At 42.8% G+C, this 9,580-nt stretch overlaps 1 long non-coding RNA gene across 1 annotated transcript; it reads left to right on the top strand.

The window, feature by feature from the left end:
* LOC146661509 (uncharacterized) lies at nt 1-341 on the top strand. The gene is made up of 2 exons (XR_014913223.1): nt 1-105; nt 271-341. It is a non-coding gene; the product is annotated as an uncharacterized LOC146661509 (long non-coding RNA).
* Nucleotides 342-9,580: the final 9,239 nt, after the last annotated feature.

Genomic DNA, 9,580 nt, shown 5'->3' with positions numbered 1-9,580 from the left:
GTAATCAATGGCTCCTCATAAAAATTATGCATTGGGATGTTTGTGTGCAGCATTTTGCATATCAGCATAAGCATTTGTTAGCAAAGCATTCTTCATTGCATCAGCGTGTGTGTGTGTGTGTGTGTGTATGTGTGTGCATCACTTCTCAGTGAATCAGCATTCCCGTGTGTGTGTGTGTGTGTGTGTGTGTATGTGTGTCATTTCTCCATCACTCAACGAGTGCACGTGTTCATGTGTGTGTTTCTCTTCATTCTGAGTCAGTGCATGTAGATGTGTGTGTGTGTGTGTGTGTGTGTGTGTGTGTGTGTGTGTGTGTGTGTGTGTGTGTGTGTGTGTGTGTGTGTGTGTGTTCATCACTTTCCTGTTCTGGTGTTCTGGGTAAACCACGGCCTGAAGCATGCCCTGGGGTCCTGCCCCCCTCCTTTTCAGTCTGTTTGCGACCATTGCTGTTGCTGCTGCTCAAAGTTCAGTCCGTCCTGGTTCTGACCCCAATTGGGGCAGTCCTTTCTCCAATGTCCATGCTCACCGCAGGTGACAACCTGCATCTTCTTCTGTGTTTTTTGTCCATTCTGAGGTGCCTTCTGACCTCAGTTACTCCTCCTGTCCCGGTCACTCCCTTTTTGCCGCCCGATCATCCGTGTTGGTCCATCACTGTCCTGCACAGTGTGAATGCAAAGTTATCAAGGTCAGCATTCTTTCGCTCGGCCTTACTTTTCATTCGGGCTTGGCGGGCGTCTCGTCACAGCTGAGCTCTGTCAGCTGACGCAGTCTGGGAATTTTCCCCCGTGTAGTGAAACGGGCCTTAGGTTTAGTGCTCTCCGTCTCGGCTTCATGAGATCGCATTCCTGCAGGTCTGTTGACATTCTCAGGTCGTTGTTGTGGGTCCAGCTGTTGCAGCATTTGGTCAGTGTCACGTATGGGGGAGAGCAGGAGTCCAGTCAGCCTCGGCTTTCAGGGCCGGCAAAGCAGCCTGTAATTAAACATAAAGAGAAAAACAAAAAACAAAAACAGACAAAAAACAAAAGCAAACGAACAGGAAAATGATGTTGTGTTGGCTGTATTTCAACAAGAGGGGAGAAACACCGGGACCAGGCCCTGTGTCAGCCTTCTCTCCCCTTTTTTTTTTGTTTTTTCTCTCCCGATATAATCAACTCCTAACCCACCAAGTTGACAGGACAACATGCACCTGTTAAAATTCTTAAGATCATGTTTAAAAGCCCAAAAAGAAATTTTCTTTCATTCAGTAATCACTTGTATCAATCAATCAGCAGAAAACATGTCACAATTTGAATCTTTTACCACTAAATTTGTCATGTCTTCACTGGTTGGTCAGACCAGTGTCTTTTTCTTTGAAGTTAAATTGTTGTCCTGCAACCCAGAGAGTTTATTTGTCAGTAATGTATTTATCCTTTAACAACAGATGTATGTTAAGTTTCGCTGCTTTAGCCTTGCTGGAAAATCTTCACGTGTTCATGAGTGTAAGCTGTTTCTTCATTGCGTGAGTGTGCATTTGTAGGCAGGCAGGTTAATTTTATCTTTTCTCAAACTAGGCGTTACCTTAAAAGGAGCCTTTCTCTCAGATTTCTCTGCTTGTGATCTCTCCTTTTTATTTTTATTACACCACAGAGTAATACACCCAATTATGCCCGTCTATCTCTATGTGGCTCCAAATTCCCTCTTTATTCTAATTTCACACTCGTCAGGGGACAGGCACACAACAATTTCAACCACTGAAACGAGGAATCCAACCTTTTTCTTTTTACTAATCTAGACTCAACCTTTGTTCGCAAAATGTGTCTTGTTCTAGTCCGGAATAAATGTGAACCCGTGATTACACGGCCGTTCCAGTGTTATTTCCGTAGCTATGCGGGGGCCCTCACCTCCCCAAGTCACCACCTCGGCATCCGGACGCCGCCGGTCCTGGCCGCGCGTCCACGAACAGGAGGGTCGCCACTCCATAGGCAAAATGTTCCACAGGTACACTAGACATCAACCTTTGATCCTAAAATGTGTCTTTGCTCTAGTGTACTCCTAATCAAACACATCAACCGTCACTGTCACTGTGTTCACACTTCACACACTTCACACACTCAGCGCGCGCCTCACACATAGCCAGAGCGCGCCTTACACACACAGCGCGTTACACCATCAGTGAGACACACAGAGAGCGTTCCTCATCAGTGGAAGATTACACAGAAACTTCTGAGCTCAACTGTTAGATCTTCTTAAAGCACACTGCACCATAGACCAAAATACCCCTTTCTCTGCGCTTATGACCGCCACAACGGGGCAAAGTCGCATCATAAAAGTGATGCTTGCATCCCCGAAGTTATACCTGACATCATAAACCTGGTGTTGCTCTATGTACTTAAAATTTTACTTTGTATTATGACCGCAGCCCTTAAAACTCGACTGACGCCACAAACCACCGTCAAACCTCTATCCAGTGTACTAAAATTAGCACCACCCACTACTGCACTCCACGGCCGCACCACCGGAACACGGCCGTATCATAAACCAAACCTACGGACGTGTTTCGCTCTCGTGTTGCCAGCGTTCAACTGCACCGTGAAGCCAGCATCTGCTTTTCCTTAAATCAACTTCTATTTCATAGCCGGCAAAAGCCAGGACGTCACTGACACCATAAACAAAATAAACAAACCTCGACTTCAATGTACTGGACTAATGGCCGCATCTTCAGAAGAAATTCTAACGTATTATTGCTACAGAAGCCAGTATTAGACAAAATTAAATGTGGAAGGTAAAGTGGCTGCAACTAGCTCAACGTAGTATCTTATTAGTTTCTCGGTAGAAGCAGTTTACTGCAACTAGCTCAACGTAGTGTCTTATTAGTTTCTCGGTAGAAGCAGTTTATTTAACACACTGGAATTCAGCCTCAACTTATGTTGTTAGTATCTCGCGCCAAAAACCAGACACCGACAAATTTACTGTGAAAATACATGTAACTCAGTGAACAGATTAATTTGGAAAGCCCAATATGCACATTTGGTATTTATAATACAACAGGCTGTGCTTACCTTTCTGTTTTAGGCCGGCCCTCTGTTCACCTCGCCTCACGATCTCACCAAAAAGCCAAATCTGCACCTCCTCAGCACACCAAAGATCCGGGTCACACGGCACCAAGTTGTTGAAATCTCCCAATTCTTTGAATCTTTGGGCTGAAGGAAGGACAATACTCGGTGTATAAATGCTCAATCAACAATCATTTATTTCCATAGAATTCAACACTTATGAGCATTTAAGCCATCATGATGGGGAGAGCTGCATGCAGAGGGTCACAGCAAGTCTCAAAATGGTGACGGGTTGCTCAGCTTTTTATAGTCTCTAGTGGCCCCCATCTAGTCGTAAAAGCCAAAACATCACATTCTTTCTCTGTTACAGCGCCTAAGTTATGACCTCGGCAGTTGTCTCTCTGCTTTTCTGTAAGGTGGGGGTATGGAATGTGGTCTGTCTATCTCCCCTGTCTTAGACACAGAGTCTCCTGCTTACAATCTTCTCTTCATGATTCAACAATTAAGCATGTAATACATTCACAGCAGATCAAGGATACAGAGTGATGCACATTTATCTAATAAACTAATAAGTGAATATGTTCTGTTAACTCAAAAGTATAACGAGAACTAAACTACATACAGATCACACACTCTATATTAAAGGGTATAATATGATCTACAGCAGTATTCTAATTCAACTACTTTGATTACATATATAAGGTAACATATAATAACAGAATAATATCACACTAGCAAGCAATGCAGAGTTCAGATGGGGCCGAAGTGGGTGACGGGACTCGCCCAATTCTGACTGCCTCAACATCATCCAAATGTCTTCCCTTCCTTCATCTGATAAGAAAACCAGGTCCCTGAGTAGCCTTGCAGGATTGGTCTTATCAACCACTTGTTTATGGCAGCTCCTCCCTTCTCGACTGGTTCACTTATTCTCACTGTAATTTCCCCTCATGAATGAATTTATGCTGCACTAATCTGAATGTTTGCAGGGAAATCAAACGCATTTCACTCGCAGTACTCGAGCTGACTTACCTTTGTTTGAATGACGACTTGTACGCGCTGACTCCACAGACAAGGTACGAAAATATGTCAGGCTACGTCAATAGCGGTTGGTCTTCAGGGTTTCTACTCCACGGCCGTATTTCATACGGGTCCACATTTCCAATGCACGCTATTTTCTGCAAGTACCGCTGCTTCGCCTCTGGACGCAATCGGTCTCTATACAGTCCATTCTCTTTTGAGCTGCTTTTAAGCATCTTTCTTGTAGTCGTTGTTCCAACACAGTATGTTTGTTTTGATTCGTAGACCCCGAAAATGGCGCTGCGCTCCCACAATGCATTGCGGCGTGACGTCAACTCCAAAGTCTGTTTTCTCAGTTGCTGTTAAGTTTGCATGTTTAGAGTTCAGTCAGTGTGTTTCCTGTTTTACTTTGAAGGGCCATGTCTCATGTGAGTGTTTCTAGTTTTGCTTCCCTTGTCTCGTCCAGCCTGATTACTCCCAGCTGTGCTCTCCTTCTGTGTCTCATTCCCTCGTTATCCCTCTGTGTATTTATGCCCTGCGTTTCTCTTTGTCAGTGTCGTAGTCTCCCTCATGGCTGTGTTTCCCTGTGTGTTAGTCATCCATGTTCCAGTTTAGTTTTCCATGCCTTTCTGCAATAAAGCAGCTTTTTGAGTTTAATTTCATTGTCGTGAGCTTTGCGTTTTGGTCCTTCTCCTGCATGTACACAGCCGAAACATGACAGATTCAGCACAGATAGTTATGTTAAACTTTCCTAGCAGTCCTTCACAAACAGGGAACAGTCTGTCTATTCTCTCCATCTGTCAGCTGCTGCTGGCTCTTCCTCCTCCTCTTCCTCACACACTGCTGAGTTTTTCCTGGTGGATCATCAGGGGTGCAAAGCCTCACAGATGATGTGCAGCAGTGGGTCCCTCAGTCTGTCCTCACTCTGGACACTTGCACACGTGGAAATCAAACGTGTGATAAGCAGCAGGATTCAAACACAAGTGTAACTTATAAACACATGTTCATACTTTTATTACACAATCAGAGAGAAAGAAAAAGAGAGAGAGTGCAGGACAGACAGACAGGTGACAGTCTCAGGTGTACACGCTGCTACACAACAGCACAGAGAAGCAGGATTTAGTGTTTGTGTTATTACGAGTGCTCAACAAGAAGAGTTCCCAGATGGTACAGTGGACACATGTGTGACTGCTGTGATTAAAGCATTTTTCTTTCAGCTTAACGAGTGAACCGTCAGCTCGTTCAAACACACGTTAAAGTCCGTTTGGCTCGACACCACCGAACAGAGGCAGCAATATAACATAGCTAACATTAACAGTGCAGTGAATCCTGCTTGTGCCGTGATGTTCAGGACTGCAAACCGAGCAGCATCACTGACTTTCAGCCTGTTGTGTTTGTGGATATATGACTGACTTTAATTATCCATAAATCATCACATTCTCTGTAAGATTAAGGTCGACTATTATATTATTATATTTTAAAGGCTTTAAAAACAAGTAAAAGCTGAACGTACAAACATCGCTAATGGCAAATAACTTTGCCAGCATGTGGCCAACAGTAATGTTTTAATGTTCATCATTATTAAACATTTGCACATAAATAAGTGACATAATATTCAGTACTTACTTTTCACAGTTTACTCTTCGGCCGCTCCGCTTCTGCCGTCTGCGGCAAAATTATCCACACCGACTGTCGCGCTTGTAAGTGTATATGGCCTAAATGTATATGACCCCTCATTCTTCCATTTTTGTATTAGCGCACTATCTGAACACCTAGATTGCTCACTTGTTCTTGGGGGCGAGCTCCACTTTGGACTAAATGAAGAAATGGACAGGCTCAATACAGCAGGAACCCAGCACAACTGGCAGTCCACAAATATAATTAAACAATTACTATCTCAAGTCCCAACATTGTGAATGGGATTGACTCCATGTTTTCAGAATCAGTTATGATTTTAACTTTTAATTTAGGCGTAAGGGACATGTTGTTGTTGGGTTTTTTTTTTTTTTGTATAATAGACTTTGGAGGATGACACATCCTGCAACAGAGACAGATGCAGTTTTATGTCCTGTTTAATACTTTTTAAAATCTGAGGAAATGTGCTACTTATTGTTATATTTTGAGTTTTACTATCACAATTTGCATTGAATTATTATTATTGATATGTTGATCTGATCTGATTTCAGGACTCAAGGTCAGTAAGGAGCATCTGTTGTTGGACCTACCAGACTGACAGCTTTACCAAAATCAGCCCTAAAGTCACACAGAATAAACTCAGCCAAGGGAGCAAATAATGCACTGAGTAACACACTAGCAGTGCATCAGGACAGTGAAATATATAATATATGTTTACAGACAAAAAAAAAAACATGAGTATGTTTGTTTAACTGTAGCTGATAAATAATTTACAGAATGGAAAGTTGATCTTTGGATTTTTCTTTGAATGTGCTGTTTTAGTTTGAATCACGCCATGAGACAGCTGTAGCCATTAGGTTGTAGCAGTATTACTTGGCAACTTCAGCAGAACTGACAAGCACCTAATAAGGCACCCTGCAGTACTTCATGAAAGCCAAGCCTCTGGCTAACTTTCCTTCCCTGTCCTCATGCCCAGTTCTCAGCCTGGTCTGCTGTACATTTCTGTGCCAGTTAAATCCCCCATGCCACCAAACCTGCTGCTAACTGCTAAACGGTGTGTGGCCGCTCCATGCCAGCTACCCTTCCACATGCGCTCCATTGTGTGTCCAGTCATCTCCCTTAGTTCAATATTTTAAGTGGCATTTTCTGCATGTATCCTGCATCAGGTTTTTAGTCCATAAGCAATAGAGCTGCACTGTATTTTGAAACTTCATGTGAAAATCATTTAAACCGTAACCAGGCTATTTTATGCTGATGTCTCTGGACCCTGTTCTATTTGATTATTCTGAATAACGAATTTTTGTTTGTGCCTGAGTTTTTTTTTCAAATCTCTCATATCACTGAAAAAGAAATTGTAACATCTGAACAGGCAGCAGGTTGTCAACAGAAGTAGAATTAGATTCTCATCTACCACTTCATATGGAAGTTTCAACTCTATTACACTATGCAAGGGAAGTCTTATAACAAAACTACTCTAAGGCCAAAAGTTATTTTCTTGTAAAATACTTAATTTGAAAAGCAATGCTAGTTACTGAAGTAATGATTATTTAACATGCGCTAAATTGTAACGTAACTGTAACCTTACCTGTATGTGTTTACTCATAAAATTCAAGTTTATTCATCTTGGCCTTAAATACACTGAATTTAAATAGTATTTCAAAAAAATGGCAGTTGCGGAAGTGGGGAAGCCGTGGTTAGCATGATGGATGTAAGCTGTACCAGCCGGCCTTCCTTGGCACTGTCCCCTGAACCTACTGCTCCACCCCTCTAACCCCCTGCAGCTGAACCACAAATCACACTCTGCCGTATACTCCCATTGCCAAACTAAGGTCGGAGAGGCGTCCGCCTAGCCGGCCCCCATTTGGCGAGTAAGTCTGATCTAGAAGAAGAGGATATACAAAGTCATTGTCTCCCTGTGAAAATTGCCAGAGTCTAGCCCATCTGTTGTACAGGCACTGCTGATGTTACTGGGCCGCGAGAAAATTCTCTCGTGACAACCTCCTCAATGTGTGCAGCTTTGCTTTCAGGTCCACAATGCTCTGAATTTCCTTCTTAGCTGGGCTTGAACCATCCTCCGAGTTCTCCTTTTTTTTTAAAGTGCTTTTTTTAAAGACCGGGGAGACTTGTAACATTTCTGACATTTCTGTCTGTAGCTAGGAGCGCTTTTAAGGTAGTGGATTTGAAATGCAATGCAATATATTTATATTATATTTATATTCTCTGCAATGCAGTTGCTAATCGCATAGCATGGTCTCAAACACAATGAGTGAAATGTTACAACTAACCCCATAGTCTGGGTTAGTTGTAACATACCCTGGGGTGAGATGTAACACAACAAAATAAGGGTACTGACAAAATCTTAACACATAATCCTTTTTTATTCAACACCTGAATGCACTGTTGAGACAACATCAGTCTCTGTGATTCTTTTGGTCCTGGTAGAGATCACGCTGAGATGTTTCCATGTTTTACACAATCCTTTTATTTCCCATTATTCTTACAGATGCATCTGGAGATCAGCACACTGCATTCCTATGCAGTCCTATGCTGATCTAAAGAACTCCACACAACAGTTACAGTTATAACCTCGGGTCTCCTCCCCCCTACAGTAAACACCCCCACAATGGAAATACACTAGTACAGTGGCCAAGGGTGCTGACACCCTGACCCCCACCTCCTTTTAAGGTAGTGTCTGTTTGCCCTTTGTCTGCTCCTCAGCCTCAGTAACTCCTGCTTCATGCCCTGGGGGTGGGGGTTGATTGTCCTTCTGCCCTGCACCTCAGTTCTTTGTTCCCATCCCAGGCCTATTTTCTATTTTGTATCCTTACACCCATTACCACAATATTATAATGTTGCAAGCAATCATAACTATATTCTCTTTAACTTTGATGTACATTAAGGAATCTATTCTCAACAGCACTTATAGACGTTTATATGGCTATTTGTGTGTGAGAGCGTGTGTGTAGGAGTGTGTGACAGAGTGCAGAAATATAGCTTTTGAACATATTCTAATAAAGACAACTTTTCACCAACTGAATATTTCATTAATTTTGGTTGTCCTTCATTGAGTCTGGCCTCATTGGCTCAGTGGGCATTGTAACCTACAACTCTTGCACTAACATTTGAACATAATAATGAAGCTGGAAAAATGTAGTTGTGCACCAGCTTCATCAACTGAACTGTATGTGTTTGTGTCAAGTTTTTAATCACCATCAGAATCACAGTGGTGACAGATGTATGGCTGTCCTGGAGTGCAGGCCTCATGAGCCCACAGAGTACAGGTCAGGACCTTAACCCAAGCTTCTTTTGGCTTTGAGTTATTGAAGTTTTTCATGCACACAATACAGAAATTCTCATCAGCATCTGAGGAATCTGTGTCCTGTTCAGTGTTATTCATTTTCAGATTTTTCGTTCGTGATGCGGAAAGCTAGGATTGTTTTAGGTTTGTGGGAGTGGATTTGCCTTGTTTCTGGCACAGCCTCTTCTTTGGGAAACTTATTTTCAGCCTTCTCTGGTCTGCTTCAAGGGCCATCTTAACTGGTGTATCGGTGAGTATTGCTGTTTGTTTTACTTTTTCTTCCTGTTAAAGGGGTTTTTCTAGGTCCAGCTTTTGGTAAGGTCTGCACATCTTCTGGGTTAAAGCCCAAGTAGGTCAGTGGGTTTTCATCACAGCCTGATAAGGGAGCAGTTTGGTGGTCAGTGAGAAGGCTGGTGATGTGGGCATTTGGAGGAGTGGTCACATCGTCAGCTGTTGGACTAGTGAGATGAGCAGGAAGAGGAGCGGGCCGTTGGTCAGCTGAAGAAATGTCCATATGGACTGTTGGAGAAGGACGATTCGTGACCTGTGATGGAGCAAAGTCACTTTCCACAAATATGTTTGGACTGTATGTCCAAAT

The sequence above is a fragment of the Rhamphochromis longiceps genome, linkage group LG9 (genome assembly GCF_057381845.1).
Source record: "Rhamphochromis longiceps isolate RC_006_pf linkage group LG9, R_longiceps_female_GT1.1, whole genome shotgun sequence".
Lineage (NCBI taxonomy): Eukaryota > Metazoa > Chordata > Actinopteri > Cichliformes > Cichlidae > Rhamphochromis > Rhamphochromis longiceps.
This window is presented reverse-complemented; position numbering and strand designations above follow the sequence as displayed.